The following is a 9,931-nucleotide window of genomic DNA, read 5'->3' as shown; positions in this document are numbered from 1 at the left end:
GCAGTTCTTACGGGAGATCTTACGGGAGCTCCTCCGGCAGTTCCTTAGGGAATTCCTCCGGGAGATCCACCAGCAGTTTCTACGAGAATCCCTCCGGGAGTTTCAACGGCAGTTTCTCCGGGTGTTTCTCTGAAAAGGAACTCCCGGAGGAACTCCCAGAGTAATTTCCGGAGGAACTCCCGGGGGATTTTCTATAAGAATTTCCGGAGAAATTATCAGAGGGATTCTCTGAGGAACTGCCGGTGGAACTTCTGGAGGAATTTATTGAAGAACTACAGGAAGAATTTCCGGAGGAAATCCTAGAGGAACTCTCGTAAGAATTCTAGGATGAACTCCCAAAGGAACTTCCGTAAGAATTCCAGGAGGAACTCCTAGAAGAATTCTTAAGAGAATCTCCCGGAGAAATTCCCGTAAGCACTCCCAGAGAAATTCTCCGAGGAACTTTTGGAGGAATTTGTAGATAAATGCCTAAAGAAATGCTAAATGAATTCCTGGAAGAAAGTCTGATTGAATTACCGAAGGAACTACTGGTGGAACTTCAGAGAAACATCCGGTGGAATACCCTAGAGGAAGAGAAGAAACATTTCTGAAGGAACTTCCTAAATCCCATTTCCCGTAAAATGTCTGTCAAATATCGTCCAGGAATTCCCTGTGAAGTTCCTGGAGGGATTACCGGAGAATTTCTTGGAAAAACTCCTGGAAGAACTCCCGGAGGAACTCCCACAAGTACTTTCGGATGAATTCCCACATGGAAGTCCTGAAACAATTCTTAGAGAAGTTCCTAAAGGAATTTCCGAAAAAATATCTGAAGGAATTCCCAGAAAAATACCAGCAGGAATTAATGCAGAAATTCCCAGATGAAACCCTGAAAGTATTCCCAGATGAATTGCTGAGGAAAATCCCTGCGGATTGTTCCGAAGAAATTTCTGGAAGAACTCTTGGCAGATATCCGAGTAAATTCCGAGTGAAGTCCGGAAGGAATTCTAGTACACTTCCGCGGAAAATCTCCCGGAGAAATTCCTGAAGGAATTCCTGGAGAAGTACCTCCCGAAAAAATACATGTAAGAATTTATGGGGAAATACTTGGAGGAATTCCAGGAGAACTTCATGAAGATATTTCTATAGGATTTCTTGAAGGATATTCTGAAGTAATTGCGAAAAGAATTCCAGATTGGAATGCTAGATGATTTCGCTATTGAATGTTTGGAGGTATTCCCGGAAAATTTCCTGGAAGTAATCCCGGAGGAATTAAAGGAAGAGTTCAAAGAGGAATGCCCGGAGAAGTTCCTAGAAGAATTTCCGAAGGAATTTTTTTTATAGATTTACAAGTGAAATTAAGGAGCTAAATCGGAGGATTTCCGTCATGAATTTTGAAGAAACTTCTGGTAGAATTTAATGAAGAAATTCCGTATGTATTCTTGACGGAACTCTCGAATGCATGCCTGAAGGAAATGCCGGATTCTTCCTGAAGAGAGAATAGCCGAAGAAATATCTAGAAGTAAATCGTGGAGAGAAGAAAAGAAATCTTCATGGAATTTCCTCGTGAATTTCCTAAAAAAAAATATTGGGGGGTTTCTAGATAAGGAGGAATTACAATTATATGAGAAGGATTTTCAAATGATTTTCAGAGGAATTTGTGGATAACTTTCCGGAAGAATTCAGAAGTTCCCAGGGAAGCTTCTAGAAGGATTTCAAGGAGAATTTTTGAGCCCGAAATGTTAAGAGTTTTTTTTGAACTTTCATATATTATGGATCCTGGATGCCATAATAAGTTTTGGGAATCTTTTGAATTTCAACCACCTATTTCTGTATACTATTGAATCGTAAAGTGCACATGTTTGAGGGAATTCATTTCAGTACCCGTTCAGTCTTTCCACAATTTAGGGGGGGGCGACGTCCCCTCCCACTGCCCCCCTTGGCTCTGGCCGACCGTATCAAATGCGCAGTGTTTCGATAGCGTGTGGAATGCTAGCTGGCATTAAAAGTTTGCTGCACACTGTCTCTCTCGCATGTCCTGACAGGGATTGCTGAAGCCGGATTTTGGCATTCGAGTAGCCGCACGCGTTTGTTGACTGCTCGTAGCTGCTAATAAACATTGGCCAGTCTATTGAGTTTCCATCGAACCTTGGAAGTTGCTTCCCGACTACCTGGCGTGCCGCAATATGCTTCTATTGAAGTTCCAATGCCTCCTGTTGTCCAGCAGGTTCATGTTGAAGCTTAGGTTTGCGGGTATATGTCTGTTGAGCTTCTTGTTTGGGATGATCCTTGGGTTGCTGGAATGATTCAACAAACATTGCAGGCCTCGATTGTGTCGTATTGAACCGCTCGTCCCTTCCGGATGGGACCTGTCGCAGCCGTTGCTGGTGGACCATTTCAGGGTGCATCGGTTGACATTTTTGTGGTTGTGGCCATGTTTGTCCTTGACGTTCTCTAGTTGGCGTTGGATCATGGGGCTGATACATCATTTGCTGATGTGATTGTGGGTACAATTGTGGCATCTCCTAGAAATGCGGCTGTGACTACACTACCTATTGATGAAAGGGCGACGACACAACTGTTGATCGAGCCTGCTGTATTTCTGATGAGAGCCCAGTCAACACAAGATCGTATATGATGCTATATACGATGCTAAAGTAGAGGCGATATAGGTACTTCACCATACAATATGTACGTATATCGCCCCCACTTTAGTCACGAACTGTCGTCTGTGTAGCTGCAAGAATATTTCGGTGCGATGTCATGCGCTGAAGAGCTAACGGGTCTATGGCGGCCATTGGGCGAAGGCCTTTATGTGTTTCCTGATTCTCCGTTGTTTTCTCCATGGATCTCCCGTCGGTATGGTGGTCCTCCAGCCAGTCTTTCACTTTGTCGCCTGAGTCGGGAACCGAACTTGTTTAGCTCCCTCGCTCTGATAATTGTTTGATTACTTCATTCTTCTTTTCCATCGATTGATCGAATGAATTGCTGCTTCTTAAGCAACGCCCGTTGTTCTTCTAGTCTTCGTTGGTGTAGCTTCCTTTCTTCTTCTAACAGTTGCTTTTTCTCTTCGATCATCCTTCGTTCTTCTTCCAGTCCAAGCTTCTGCAATTCATCTTGCTCCTTCAACTCCTGCTCTTTCATTTGTTTCTCCTCTTCAATAAGCTTCATCTACGCTTCCAAATCCGCCGCTCGTGCACTCGAGGTTTGACTCACAGCAACGGAGGGCACCTTAGAACTCTTCTACGAGACCGATCTTCCACCGGATTTGGCGGACCTATTGTCGGCTCGAAACTTATTCGTATTTCTCAAATTATCGGCACTCACATGCGCCGCACAAACGTTACATAAGTACGGTAAATCTTTGACCGTATCATCTACGCCTGCACACGTGAAGTGCTCCCAAAGCTGACACTGAACGCATGCAACCATTTGAGCATCCGCCGTATCTGACTGTTTGCACGTTTTGCAATTATATACGGTCTTGTCGTGATTGTCCATTTCGTTCACGTACAAAAAATCTTAAAGAAATTGAACGAATCGTTCTTCCAAAACCTTTGAGCAAACCAAGTTTTTTGTATGGTTAGCTTTAAGCTGCGAATTTGATTTTATTTCAATTATTAGCGTATGCATGAATTATTGCTTATATGCACGGACAGAAAACTGATTACATTGAATTAAAAAATCGAATTGTTGTTTTCAGATGTTGACATTTTATTGAAAATACGACAAATTTTATTGTTTTAACAAGATTTGGTAACATAATTTCAATAACGAAGTACCGTCAACTGGGGGGAAGATGATCATTTTTAAGACACAACATGCAATAACAATGTGTGTTTACATTTTAAATCGAAACAAATGTTTTCAAAACATGTACTGCTATACGTTGCAATAATCAACAACTTTAGTTTTCTGAAATGCGTTCGCATTTATTAAAATAAATTAAATTGTCACACATTTTTTGAGGAATCTGGTTTTTGGTGAAGTTGATCAAGACAGCTCTACTAAAATCATTATGAGCTAGTAGTCAAAATACACTAGGTTATCTGTATGAATGTTGAATTTACTACGTAAAGAAGTCTAAGAAGTCAATAATTGAAACGAAAGTAGCATCATTTATGACTATCTCTCTCTTTCTTCCACAAAATACATTTTCATGATTATAATCGAAAAACTCGGATTTCTACCTAGCGGTAACATTACTTGAACGGAGAATACTGTTGACTACCGTTTCATAAAAAAGTTTGGCACTTTTGACTGACACTTCAATTGATCATCTTCACCTCAATGATCATCTTCCCCCCAGTTGACGGTATTATTGTTTTAACAATACTGTTAGAAATGAGCTTTTAGGAAACCTCAAGTAATGTCAATGCATACATTTGAAAATTTCCTCAGTAGGTATTTGTGGAATTTTTTCTTATTTTTTTAATTGAAATTGCACTAATGTTAAATGCATTTAAGACGTTAAGGACAAGCTTCCCGGAATCCAAAACAAAAAGAACTCGCGTTTTCAAGGGAACCCCACTCAAATTAGAAGTGTTGAACAACTGTTATTTTCATTATTCCAGCTTTACTGCGTCGCAGCATGCGTGGAATAATAAAAATGACAGATGAACGTTGCTTCCGTTTTAAATTGGGTGCCCTTGAAAACGCGAGTACTTTTTGTTTTAGATTTCGAGAGGCCTGTCCTTAATGCTAAGTTAAGGCAAGGCAAGTGAATTAAACAAGTCGCTTGAATTGAACGTCCAAACACCTTCTTGTAGCTCAGATGAACAAAAAGAAAGATGAAAATGTGTATGTGTGATTTTTTTTCTTCCTAAGCAATGGAGGGGGAATCTGCTCAGCAGACATCCTGGGTTGTCCAGGAAGTGCGGGGTTAGGGACCACCTCCAACAGCAAACGAGGGAGGCAGGACTACATCCCCGACCCGCTAAACCGTTTCCATTGCCGCCAAGCCCATCGTCCCTTCGGTACAACCAGAAAGTAATGCTTCAGTGCACGTAATGGGCCAGTGCACGACGCATGCTCGAGGTTAGCTGCGTGTCCTTGCAGCATCGAACATCGTGACTCGCTTTTTTAGAAGGATACCATGGTATCGTGCCAGCGCATTGCCGGCTTTCCAGTTGGCCTTACCACGCCCTATGTCCTCGGAAGGTGGGAAGGGTAGACTTCGCGCCTGCCTCCCTCTGCACGGCTGGTATCAAGAATGATGATGCCCCGTGCACTCCAAATTGACCTCTCTGCGATAGGGCCTATTCGGTTTTTGTGTATATGTGTACTATTGATTTTGATCATCATAGGACTCGGATATGTTCGAAAGTTATGAAGAGAATGGGGTATTTAACAAAAAAGTTTGGTCTCACTACTGTGTGGATTAATTTGTTTTGGCGTTAGGTATCACTAAACGGTCCGTTTTGAATGTATATTATTCCATAACCCAACAACCATGAAGGTTTTCTTGCAATAACAACAATGAATTTACAAAGATGCCAAGATTGAACAAATATTACAAACCATATAGAAATATTGATCAAATTTCGCTCTGCAGCCGTTGTCTAATTAATTACAGAAGACCTTTATAAAACATAAGATGATAAAATATATATGAATCGAAAACCATATAGGCGTTCTGAAATGTTCGACTTGATTTTGGTGTTACTGTAAACAATCATAGGATGTCATTTGTAAAAAAAATCGAGTGTTTAATAGTGATTTCGAATGATATTTGTTATATATCAAGGTACGTTTTGCATATTTTTATAAGTGCAGGAAAATCTGTTTTAATATGCTTATTGCTTATTATTATTTCAGCAATCCGAAGAATTTAAAAAGCTATTCTCAAGCTAATACATGGGGGATTAAGAAAACAAATTTCGTTCAATGTGCAAGTGTGCAGGGTAAGTGAAATATCTACACTATCAGACAAATGCATTATTTGTATTATTATTATATCTCATGGGTATATATTTTTTTCAGCCCGGAAAATATTGGATTCTCCCTTACCCCCATGGCACTGCGGCGGATATTAAAAGTTATAATTACATGTGACATAATTTTGAAAGAATTATAGAAACGAAATATTTCAATTATAAAAATAAACATTTTCATGGAAAATATAAATATTGAAATATGATAATTAAAATCCATCAAAATAAAACAATAAAAAATCCATTTAATTTCAAAAAATGATGCCGTTTGAATCAAACATCAATCTCTTGTTGAATCAAACAGTTCTCTTGTTGAATCAACAATATTATTTTTATCGATCAAAGCTTTCAAATAAGCTTTTTAAAGTTCGAGGTTACCAAGCTCTTTTGAAAACAACAATAATGGATTGTTGAAACAACAATAATTCTTATTACCGCCAAAACAATGCGAAATTCTTTTTGAATTTATGTCAAATATTATTGTTTTTAAAATAGTTTTTTCTGCGTGTGTCTTCTACTCTACTGGGCACGGCGAATGCTGGGTAAAGCGTACCATTGGTACTGAAGGAATAAAATAGACCCCATCTCGCGGTCCTTAGCCTCTTAGCCAGCAACTCCTATCCTTACCTCCTCGTGGTGCTGGCCGGGATACGAGCAACCTTAGGGAAGATCGGGTAATCAACCCCGGTGGGAACTATGGTCGTATGCTGACAGGGAAGGGGGGGTTCACTCCTTTCCGGAGGAGCAAATCTTATTGAGCGTCTGTTCTCCGTGTCAGGATCGGCTCACAACAGCGTCTGTTCTCCATGTTAGGGGCGGCTGATCATCGTCCGGGTGTCAGCTTGGGACTCTAAGTAAAACTGTGCACCATGGTCCACCGGAAATAAGGAGGAATGGTCCTCCGGAAATTTAGGGGGTTTGGTGTCAGGCCCTGCAAGCCAGCCAAAAAAATCTCACGCAACGAACAATCAACAAGAGAGTATGGCCCGGAACCATCGGCGAAGACCACTGCGACGAAAAGGGACTAGCGATTGGAATCTCTGCAAAGGCGCGTGATCGGGTGGTGGCCGATCAACGAGAGAATGTGCAGGTCGAGGATCAAAGGCCGGTTCATCAACTTCAGCATAATCAGCATAATCCATAGCCCACACTACGGAAGCACTGATGATGATAAGGACGCATTCTACGTGCAGCTGAAACAGCTGGAACGTGAGTACGATAGCTGCCCAAGCCACGACGTCAAAATCATCATAGGAGATTTGAACGCTCAGGTTGGCCAAGAGGAGGAGTTTAGACCGACTATTGGAAAGTTCAGCGCTCACCGGCTGACGAACGAAAACGGCCTACGACTAATTGATTTCGCTGCCTCCAAGAATAAGGCCATTCGCAGCAGCAGACTAAATAAAGTTCAGCGCTCACCGGCTGACGAACGAAAACGGCCTACGACTGATTGATTTCGCTGCCTCCAAGAATAAGGCCATTCGCAGCAGCAGACTAAATAAATGAAATGAGGTATTTGAATATAAGTAGCTAATTCTTCACTTTTACCTGTAGATCCCATTGACCTTGAATTTCTTCGAGATTCCGTTTGATTTAGGATTAACGAGGTAGCATAGGGAAATATTTTAGATTAACACTAATTATGGATATAATATTATAAAAATTTGTTTTAAGGGGTTATTATAATTCCGACTGAAATTGTGATGATCATTTTCTGCTTAGAAGTGGATAAATGACTTTCACTTTCCTTTGTCCTATACCATCGCTTTGATACCTAATAGCTGTCGGTCACTCTGTTTATATCTGGTCATCCGCCAGCCTTTATAATCGCTCACTTCTCAACTGCCAATTTTTTTTTTTGATATTTTTTCAAGGAAGGGCTAAGCCCCCACAGCTCCTCCTTATTTACGCCAATATATAATTCTCCGCGCCTGTTCAAATTTGTAGAAAACCGAAGAATTTTCAGAATTTCGGAAAAATTTTGAGATGAAGTTCCGAGAATGTTAAATCTACATTCCAATAAAGTTTTTCATGGAAATTTCGTTCCTGTTACCTGGAAGAGAAGCTGATGATTCTAGCTGACCGAATGATAAGAAACAGGAGCTTTAGGTGGATCTGTAGCCGCGATATCGTGTGGTGTTCATCAACGTTAGGTTGCGCTGGAGCCATTGAATTGTTTTATTCAAATGCGTTTCAATTTGTTTCAACCAGCTAAATTTTTGAAGCAAACATGGATATTTGAATTGTTGTTGGTTCAACCACTCATAATATTTTGTTGATGAGATCATAGCAAGCCATGCGCGCGGATGGTTGCTTTCAAATTTGCTGCCGCGTTTTTGTTCGTTTCCGCAAGAAATAAGTTCGGCTGATGTATATATTTTGCATATGTACTAGAAGAAAAAAGTTTAAGTTATCTGAAGTTTGAGATTTACGAGTTTGGTGACTTTTACTAGTATATTCTTATTAAAGGTGCGCGAAATCATTTGTGTAGTTGGTATACGGGGATGTCTTTGGTGAAAATATGTATGACTGTGACTCAGGAAAACATGGATCAATAACGAAGTGCGGTAAGACGCGCGGCTACAAAGCAAAACCATGCTGAGGGTGGCTGGGTTCGATTCCCGGTGCCAGTCTAGGCAATTTTCGGATTGGAAATTGTCTCGACTTCCCTGGGCATAAAAGTATCATCATGCTAGGCTCATGATAATACGAATGCAAAAATGGTAACCTGGCTTAGAAACCTCGCGGTTAATAACTGTGGAAGCACTTAATGAACACTAAGCTGCGTGGCGGCTCTGTCCCAGTGTGGGGATGAAATGTCAATAAGAAGAAAAAGAAGTTATTATACGGGGATCTCCTTGCCCTTGGTGAAAATATGTATGACTGTGACTCAGGAAAACATGGATCAATAACGAATTGGTCAGAATAGCTCTGGAAGAGAGTAGTGATGTTTGTTGACCTCGGACTGGACGTGAGTTACCAGGCAGTCTGAAATGGGTCACTGGAGCTGCAGTAGAGCTAACACCTTCTAACTACCGGGCTAAAGCTGACTTTATTATATACAGTCACTCTCAAAATTGAGCGTACACAAGGATTAGATGAATATAATCGAAAATTCCAAAGGAAATTTAATGGTTGGCTCGGTTGTTTTTAATGCATTTCAATATTCATCCCTTCCTTTAATGTATGCGTACATAAAATGGTTGAATTTTTTCCTCTAAAGTTCATTTATTTGAAAATAATTTCAAAATACGCCTATTAGATGTGACAAAATTGAGCGTACAGTGATTTTTTTTCTATAAAATTTCTTATTATAAACACGATTAATGTATTTTAATATTGTTTTTTTCATGATTATATTTATAATAATAAACATCCGCTACTTAAACATTCAATGTTTTGAAATTAAACCATGTTTTGGTCAAAATGGCGAACAAGTGAGAGGTAAGAACATTGCTATTTAACAATTCAATGCTGCTGGGCAAAATAGATGCTTTAATTTGTATGTTTCACCGGCATCGTATCTTATATATAATAGAAAATCGAAATCGAGCAAGACATACGTTTATTTTGGGAAAATTCAGTCGGTAAATGATGAAAACAGATGTAAACATACAGAGAAAACGACAAATGTTAGGAATGACATATTTCAAATTTAGTATGTCTTTAATTTAAATTTGTTTTAAAGCTCGATTATTGTCTCAGGTCTATCATTAAGAGTAGTATTATTGAATCCAATCATTCACAGTCGAATTCTAAAAGTACAAGGTGCATGTTAAGGTACCGAACATAAAATCAGCTTTTCAACCCCGTAGAGCACTTCTGATTGAATATTGAAAATATAGTTTAAAATCGTGATTTCATAATTAATTTTGGATTAAACTCCACGATCTGTTACCATAAGGGATACAATTGGATGATTTCCATGTGGCGAGTAAAAATAAACTTTTTTAAGAGTTCGGCAGCTTATTTAATGATATCTTGGTGAATTTAAATGATTCAACCAAATTTGTTCCTACGGT

The 9,931-nt window shown here is 39.8% G+C and overlaps 1 long non-coding RNA gene across 1 annotated transcript; it reads left to right on the top strand.

Annotated features, from left to right (window-relative positions):
• The first annotated feature begins 5,621 nt into the window (after window positions 1-5,621).
• LOC134210948 (uncharacterized) lies at window positions 5,622-6,004 on the top strand. The gene is made up of 3 exons (XR_009978891.1): window positions 5,622-5,722; window positions 5,794-5,879; window positions 5,959-6,004. It is a non-coding gene; the product is annotated as an uncharacterized LOC134210948 (long non-coding RNA).
• The last annotated feature ends 3,927 nt before the right edge of the window (window positions 6,005-9,931 follow it).

The sequence above is a fragment of the Armigeres subalbatus genome, chromosome 1, assembly GCF_024139115.2.
Source record: "Armigeres subalbatus isolate Guangzhou_Male chromosome 1, GZ_Asu_2, whole genome shotgun sequence".
Lineage (NCBI taxonomy): Eukaryota > Metazoa > Arthropoda > Insecta > Diptera > Culicidae > Armigeres > Armigeres subalbatus.
This window is presented reverse-complemented; position numbering and strand designations above follow the sequence as displayed.